A 9143-nucleotide genomic window follows, 5' to 3' on the forward strand; every position below is an offset into this window, starting at 1 on the left:
AAAATTATTGATAAACTAACAAGTATCGTTAATAGATAATTCTGTTCAATTATGCATTCGCCGTGAATAATATCGTAATGAGGTTTATATTATTTGTGTATTTCCCTAACCTTTATAAACCACCCATCCATATACATCCTATAAACATCTGTTTTTTTTTTTGTTTGTCATCCAAAGCTTTGTATTCTTATATGAGTGAATGGACTTAAGTAATTCGAAGATGTCATTCTTCACAGAACAAAATTTATTAAATACATCCGTAAAATACGCATCTTAATACATATAAAATAGTGGCAAATAAAACACAATGCACAAGGTAATGGACATTTCTAGAACAGTTCCCTTTATTACCGACCCCATATGAACAAGACTTCCAATAAGCCGCTCCGAACACAAATAAAGCAACGGCAAGTGATCGCATATGTCACTAAGACAAATATCTCCCGGACCTCCCCGTAGGCTGGCTACACACTCGGCAATATTGTGGCAAGTTGCTTTAAAATAATATTGCTGTTTTTAAAAATTAAACAAATATGTAATATATTGAGTGACCAATTGAGTAAAAGGATCATATTTTCGAGATTTTACTGAACATATAGATATGTGTCCTCTTCCTCACGCTTCCCAATCCATTCATGTAATATCCAAGTATCACTTTAAGTGGACAGCGTTTTCGCAAAAGTTTCTTGCCCGTTATTACATAAAAATATATCTAGAAGTACTTATATTTCAAAGAGACATCAGATATCTAAACACTTTACTGAGTCACATTATATCATTCCTCCGTTTGCCTTTAATAATTTGGGTTCGTGTCTTATCGCACCGATGCGTTTTCACTTAGCACCTTTGTTAACTCAAATTTTTGATAATCAACAAACTACAATACAAATCCATTGAGATTTTCACACGAGTTGCGTTGTTGACTTTAATGGACGTGTATGCCTTGTGTACGAAGGGGCCTATTGACGTAACATTTAACTACAGATACCTATAAATTCAAAAAACAATGCAACAGCGATAAATAGACCGTTCCTATGATAATTCCATATTGGAACTAAAGAACATTGGAGTACATTGTAGCACAGTGGGAAGCCTCCCTAACCAACCGCAAGCTAAGATGTTGACAGTTGTATTCGACTCCTGAGAAATAGAGCCTGCGCAGTAATTTCTCAGTCTATAGCCACGTCTACCCCGTGTTTGTTGCAAATTGTACTCCCCTGCTTATATAACAACATTAGTCCATATATTACATACTAAATTTGGTATTACAATTATTTTGTAGAATCTTCCAGATACTGTGTGGTATTCTTATATACTTGTATATGATTGTATAAATCAATTATTGGCCTATTTAAAGATTTTCAAAACATGTTTGCCCAGCACGATATCGCAATTCCAAAGACGGCCTTTAAAATGATGTAACTATCTAATATATACTAAAATAAGAACAGTTTATTTATACGAACGACTCTTCGACTCTTCTTCTCTGTATGAATTGCGACAGTAAGACTATTTTGATTGAGAATTGTTAGCGCTTATGACTGTAGGTGTAGCTATAATGTGTGAGAACCAGGAAAGATACTTTTGGGGAAGTAAACTCTTTTATCCACTATTGAAATAATTGATTTAATGAAAGATAAACTTCTACATTATAACCTTGTTTAGATACTAAATGCTGAGCAACATAATATAGGTATGTTACTAACATCATTCTGTTACTTTTTTTTTCATTATTAGTTATGTGCTTATATGATAATATAACGTTTCGTTTGCGAATTAAAAACTGAATTCAATTTTCGATTCCTTCTATTCCACATTGATAAATCTTCATTCTTATAAGATCATGTTCCATAATGGATCAATATCTTATTCGAAAAAGTAGCGACATCTAGTGTGGAATAGCGTAAAGAAATGATTCATCAATTGTACTAGCGCGTAGAAAAATCAATTTGCTTATGTAGGTATATATACTCAATATACTGTTAATTAATTTCACAAATTTCATTTTCATTGTTCATTCTCTACATTAATTTAAAATAACCTTAATCTGGATTTTCTAACCCTTTTTATTTTCAAATATTCAATTAAACATGTTACTGATATTTATAGGTGTATTAGACAACAGTACGAATTCTTCTTATATTTCTTTATTTCACATACATAGCTGTGTGTCTGTTTTCACCCACGTTATACATGACATTATATAACCTATAAGCATTCCTCAACTGGTATATTCAACATCATCTTTAAATTCGCAGCAGTAGTTCCTAAGATTAGCGCGTTCATGCAAACAACCAATACTTTAACTTTACATTATTATATAAGTATGGACCATAATCCTGACCATCACCAGAATATATATACATGTAATAAAACCTTAACACCTCAAACGCACAAATGTGTGAAAACAAACGACCCTATTCTGAAACCACTCTACACAGCAATAGGCAGCTATAGCCGGTCCCTACGGTCTAGCGGCTTTCCATCAGCGGTGATTGATAAGCCGCACTCTGCGAGATTCTGACGCGTGCAATATTAAGGATACGCCTAGGATTACAAAATAGCTTCCTTTCATCAATAACGAAATTTGAAGGGACATCATAGAAAATACAAATAGTATAGGGAATATATCATCAAAACTCTCCTTATTATAGTTCATATATAGGTAGTAGAAAAGAGATGCAGAAAATAAAATAAATTAGAAAGAAACAGTTACAACGGTATACAAAACTAAAACAATAATTTTATTTCAATTGTCCAAAGATGTCTCAGAGTATTTAATATTTTGTAATCTAGGTAAACTAGGTATGAGCTATATATGCTTCAAACTCGTAGATTATGGTTATTTATTCTATGGCCTTTTAAACAAGTTCTGTACCGTTAAAAAAATTCAAACACATTTTATTATCTGAAGTAAAAGCTCTTTTCGTCACGATTCCTACTTAAGTTAAGGTAAACAAGGATCTTACGACTATTAATAACTTTTAAATGGATTTTCGTAACAGTCTCAGTAGGTACCGTAACCGTAATTTCATCGTAAATTTATTTATGTCTGTTTTTCGGGTTTCTTGAGATGTCCGACATGAAAGTGTCACTTGAGATTTAATGAAATTTATAAAAACTCTGAAACGTTTCGATATTAATTGTCTTATTAAATTTAATTCGTGTTATTACTATACATACGTGTAATATAAACGAGCATTTCGTTCTTTTTACCATTATTGGACAAATATATAATACAAAACATATTATTAGAATCTCATTACATATACCTACATTACAATCATGTAAAGGGAATTATTTCTTGTCAAACAACATTGTGCTTTTTACTGAAATTATTTTAGAATGACAGTGATTTTTATCATGAAACCTGCAACCACAAAACAAACAAATCATAAAGTAAAAATAATATATTCAAGATCATGCATGTCCCCTCTAAGGCTTACCTGCTAACATTATTGATGACTAAAACAACTCCCTCCCTAGCGGACCCGAAATAAGAGGGGTCAAACGGTATCGTATAGACGTAACGTCCGAGCATTCACATACATTCTAAAACCAGCTATATTAGACTCCGATAAGGTTCATTTTACGACACACGTGGAGAGGGTGTTTGAGGAGTTACCTCCCAGGTTGTCGCTTTACCACGTTAGTGACGGTGCCCTGTAATTTTGGGCCTAATGCGACTATTCCTATTTCAAGCTACCCTTGGCTTTCGGGGCCTGACTGGGGAGATAAGAACCTTCATAGGCTATTAAGTAAATCGTATAAACATGTGAATTAACTTGTATCAATGTATGTTATTGCAGACATTTTTAATGTAGGTAATTCGTGCGTGTGACGTGTGGAACGTTTTGGGATTTAAATTGGTTATTTAAAGATACAGTTCATTTTTTTATCTAAATGCGGAGTAATTTCATTCTATATTCTATTAAAATATAGCCAAAAATCTATGTACTTTTCGAAATGTATTATGGTTACTATACTATACTATACTTACTTTGAAATCTAGTTTTGAGTAAAAACCTATAACTAAGGTAATCAAATCAAACATTCGTGTAGGTGTGTACCTTAGGAATTAAAACATCTAAAATAAATAAATTAAATGATCCTATTCAGACTTCCTCTGAAGAAGTACCTTCATCCCGCCACTTAGCTTGTGAAGGTATCCAATATTATGAAATATAGATAATTCAAAACTTCAGTCATTTTGAAAAATTACACGTTAAAGAGGGAATTGCCATTTCTAACATTAGCAAAAGATTATATTTAAGACATTGTCCAATAGAGCAGTATATGTAAACTGTACAGACATACACCCAAAGCAGTTAACATAACAATATACCCAACGGTTTAATCAAACCGAGATCCTCGAAAGAACATCACACATCCAATATTGAAGTAACATAGTTAAAAACGTATAAACAATAGCATAAAGCGTACACAGCGCAACTAATATAATTCCCGGCGAAACTTAGAGACAAAGATAAAGGCACAAAGGTGCGTCTCGCGACGAATATAAATCGCTGCAGCAAAAGTTCGGTGCGCTTAATTAATTGCGTTCGGATTACGCGGCTCCGAGAATCGAAGCTCGCCTGAATATACAATAAAGTAAACAAGATATAAAATGTGCTGCGTGCACGCTGCGATGTAGATTGGATCTGTGGTGTTCGTGATGCTCGTGGTGCGTTTGGTGAAAAGGCTTGTTTGCTATTTGGAGATCTTAGTGTATAAATGATAGTAGTAGTACTAGTAGTACTAGTATACTAGTAGTACTAGTATTAGTTGTGAAGTACGTAAAGTTGAAGAACAACCGTGCTATAACGTTATGACGTGTGTAAATTAAAGATGTATCAAATTATCAAATTTAAAATAATAAATAATAAAAATCAATTTTAGCGTATAAAAATCCAAAATTTATTATGTACCCATAGTAAAACATAACATATCATATATTATAGACCTTCTGTCACGTCAAAACAACATAAAGGTGTGAAATAAAATAAAAATGTTATGTAAAGGTAAAAGCTCGACACATCAAAAATTGTACAAAAAGACATAAAAAATCACACGTACAACCGATCACACAACACCTGAACGCCTCAACAAAACCAAAAATTAAACAACGTCCTTTGTTGGCGAAAACGCTAAATTGAGGAAATTTCCATCCATTCTCCATCCAGGCGTCATCCGCGCCTAAACCCCGCTTCAATTTCAATAGCACCCCACACACTCCCTACACCCTTTAGGACACCCCCATGTAGCTGCATCCCGCTCTGTCCGATGCTTATCTATCGGGTGCGAGCGAGACGCAGCTACCTACAGGGCCGGTCCGAAAGTTAGACATATATTATTGCACGATATTGTCGTAGGTGTTCGGGGGTGAAGATTGATGCGAAGGGTGCGGGGGGGTTAGTTTCGGCAACCCTATGTCGACGTAGCGATACCACGCACGTGTGTGTGACCTCGTACTCATGTAGGAAATTAGGTGGAATTAATTTTCAAGTTTTCAATAAGGAGAGGAAAAATTGGTCCGTGTAGGTTTGGAAAATTAAACATGTATAAGGTTTCGACGGCCAAATTAGTTCTGTCGGATGTTTTATTTTTGGGTCTTCGGCGAATGATTCTGTCAAAGACATTGGGTCTCTTTGTGTCTGTCGTTCTTGGTTATGGTAAGGCGATAAGACGAATAACAACTTTTATTTTACTATTAATACTAAGTAATATACTTACACTGTCTAGATAAATGTAAATTTATATTTATGTTATATACATATTTTATTTTAATATGTAAGAAAGTATATAAAGCGTAAATTTTAAAGCCAACAGAAACTAAGCTCTTTTTCTTTAATTGTACTTTGTCTTCACATAGAAGTGCCAGCAGAACACAATTTTATTGTATAGTAAAAAAAATGTATATTTGATCTTGTAACCATTTTTTTGAAGAAGATTTAATTAAATTACTCATAAATTTTCATAATGTAAAATAAAATTGTATCATTTTTTGATATTCTGAGAAATTTGTTTCAAACAATCGTAAATCTCACATTTACAAAAGAACTGATTGTTTGTCAAACTTCGAATTTAGAACACAAATTCAAATCACGCGCTAAAAATGCGAGCGCGGCAAACTTCAGCACTCGTGAATGAACCGCGTCGAAGACAAGAATGAGAATTTAAAAATAAAGAAATACTATCTGAAGTTCAAAGTCAGGAAACACCATTGTACTAATTACGCGGCAGACGGCGCGCTTTCACTCTCGCCGACGCTGGTTTTAATTATTTTTTTAGCGTCTCGGCGTCTGGCGGGAACGAGGAAAAATTGTGGAAGGAATAGACAAGACGCGGCATTGTCCTTGATAACGTAATTTTTAATCGGATTCAATTAATATTCGGTGGTGAAGACGCGTGTCCCTTGGGAATATTGATGTTAATTAGGGGATCTGATTTAATAGTGATTATTTGAGAAAACGTGTTATAACGAAATAAAGTTATTAATATTACAAAAAACCATAATGTTTTTAAGAATTATGGCTTATTAATATAATAGTAATTAAGATATAAAATTTGTCACATAATCGTACAAAAATTAGAAGTCATCCGCGGCCATTTTTGTGTTTTAATTGTTATAAGTATTACTCAACAATTTAATTGTGGATATACTAGCACAAAATAGTACTAAAGTACCAAAGACATTTATTAAGACGACGCACCCTCACGAATCTTTCGTCCGCGTCGCACAAAGTTCGCGCTCACTCAATCTTTGATACTTTCTTCGTGCATTTTTTTAGCTCGCCTTATTAATGAAAAGTAGGTTACTAACTTGGTTCGCTTTAAGAATGAAAGTTACTGCCACGTTGCCGTAGGTCGATGAACTCGCTGTCTTTTGCTTTTGTTTTAGTTCCATTGACACCTTGGGATTTGCGTTATTTTTTCGGGTGTGTTGGAAAAGTTTTATCAGTTTGGTTTTCTTTTTTGTTTTCAGTGTTGAATGACGCTTTAAAGTCTTCATATGATTTAGATTAGCTGTCATTTAAATAAATAAATGTAGGCACAGGTAATATACGTAAATAAATAATACATCATCATCAGCCTAAGAATGTTCCCACTGCTGGGACACAGGTTTCCTATGAGGGTTCAGGCCATAATCCACCACGCTGGCCAAGTGCGGGTTGGCAGACGTCACATGTCGTCGAACTTTTGATTCTTGTACAAGCCGGTTTTCTCACGTTTTCCTTCACCGTTTTAAGCAGTGGTGATGTTATCCACATATGCAGATAAATTGAAAAATCTATTTATTTCCTGCAAAGTCGCCCGGTCTCAAGCCCCGACTCATCGACTTTGAAGTCCGAGGTTTTCACCACTGAGTCACCATTGCTTTAAAAAAAAACAATTGCGATTCGATAATACTAATATTAATTAATAAATAAATGTGATTCAATACGCACCATTCATACAAACGGTAGCGCTAAAATATTTGCATTGTACAAATAAGGTATCGAAAACCAACAAGCAGCATCATTAATTATCTATTAGAATGAGATAATCCCTTTATACGTCACAAACTATTCAGTCGGTGAGAGGACAAGGGATTACCTGGACTAAAACCCATAAAAAATCAAACAAAACAACCCTTCAATGTGGGTGAAGTTTTTTTATGATATAAAAAACATTTTATTTGCGTTTGTGTCAGTTCAGAATGTATTCATAAATTGCAAAAGTGGTTTAATCTTTGTGAATATTTAATCTAATACTGAATATTTTTATTTAGTAGTTTCAATAATATACGAGTAAATAAATATTAAATAACTATTGACTGTGTCTTGTTTAAACTCGTCTATATTTTTAAAATGTTCATTGCTTCTGTTAATGAAAAAGTATTAATCGTTATTATAAATACCTGGTGTTTTCCCAAAAATATAGTCTACAAAATAAGTGTCCGCACGAATTTTTCAGTTTTTCCTAACATCCAAGCCAAATTTGTTAGGTGATATATTGTTGCAGGCAACATAATAGTATGAGAAAATAATAATTACAAAACCGTTACACAGGTTACAGCTTGCATAATAAACTCACATTAAATCCGATACATTGAATAGGTATCGAACAAATTGCCTCGAACAAACATCTGACAGTCAAGGTGACAGGAACAGAAAAAAAAATGTCACACACAGAAAACTGGTAACCCTCTAATCCGTTCCATTATGCATATAATTATTATTTCCGATATCAAAGAAATAGCAGACCTTTTTGCATATTGACGGAAGTGTGAATAAAAAACGTCACCCTCGGCCTCAGGTATTGAAAGGGTGACCCTAAGGTCTGGGGGTAATCCGAGATCATTTGTGTCGAAGATATTTATAAGATGAATATTATGCATGCATTCTCAGGAGGATTTCATCGACACATCGCCTGAGGCGTGCGTCAAGCACTTCCTATGGGCACGAAATTATAGGGCGCGGCTGAGGGTTAACGGACGATTCTGAATATTAAGAATCATGTGAAATATGAAATAAATCCGTGTGGTTAATATTTTTGTTCATTCAGTAGCACCAAAATTGGATAGTTTGAACATTTGTGATATTTAGAAATCAAATAATAGCAATGAAATTATGTGATTGCTATTTATGTAAGTAACGCAATTAGGAAATATCTGAAAAAATAACCTTAATGATAATTTCTTTCAAGGAAATATACCAACTTCTTATACTCCCACATGGTATTAGGCAATTTATAAATATTACGTACTAAATCCGAATTACGTACCTGCTAATATTCAACTACAATTTCCACAAACAGCAATGATCTAACAACAAAAATTGAGCTAGCTAAACTGTAAAATATGCACATAAATCGACGGTTAACCCTTGAACGCAGTAGGTGTAAATCTGGCACGTTGTAAATTTCAAACAATAAAGCACTCCAGTGGAAGCGGTTCAGGCAAGGCGGCTACAAACGCTATCTCGGCATGCAACCTCTTGACTTCAATCAAATAATTACTGCCCCACGGTCGAGTAGACCCTCTCGAAATATTCAAAATGGCCGATCCGCTCTGAATTAATTTGAATCAGATAAATCTATGGTTTATCTCGATGTCGTTCTGTTCCGGATTTAGCTACAATACAATGTACCTACAGCGAAAC

This window comes from Zerene cesonia, chromosome 16, assembly GCF_012273895.1.
Source record: "Zerene cesonia ecotype Mississippi chromosome 16, Zerene_cesonia_1.1, whole genome shotgun sequence".
NCBI lineage: Eukaryota > Metazoa > Arthropoda > Insecta > Lepidoptera > Pieridae > Zerene > Zerene cesonia.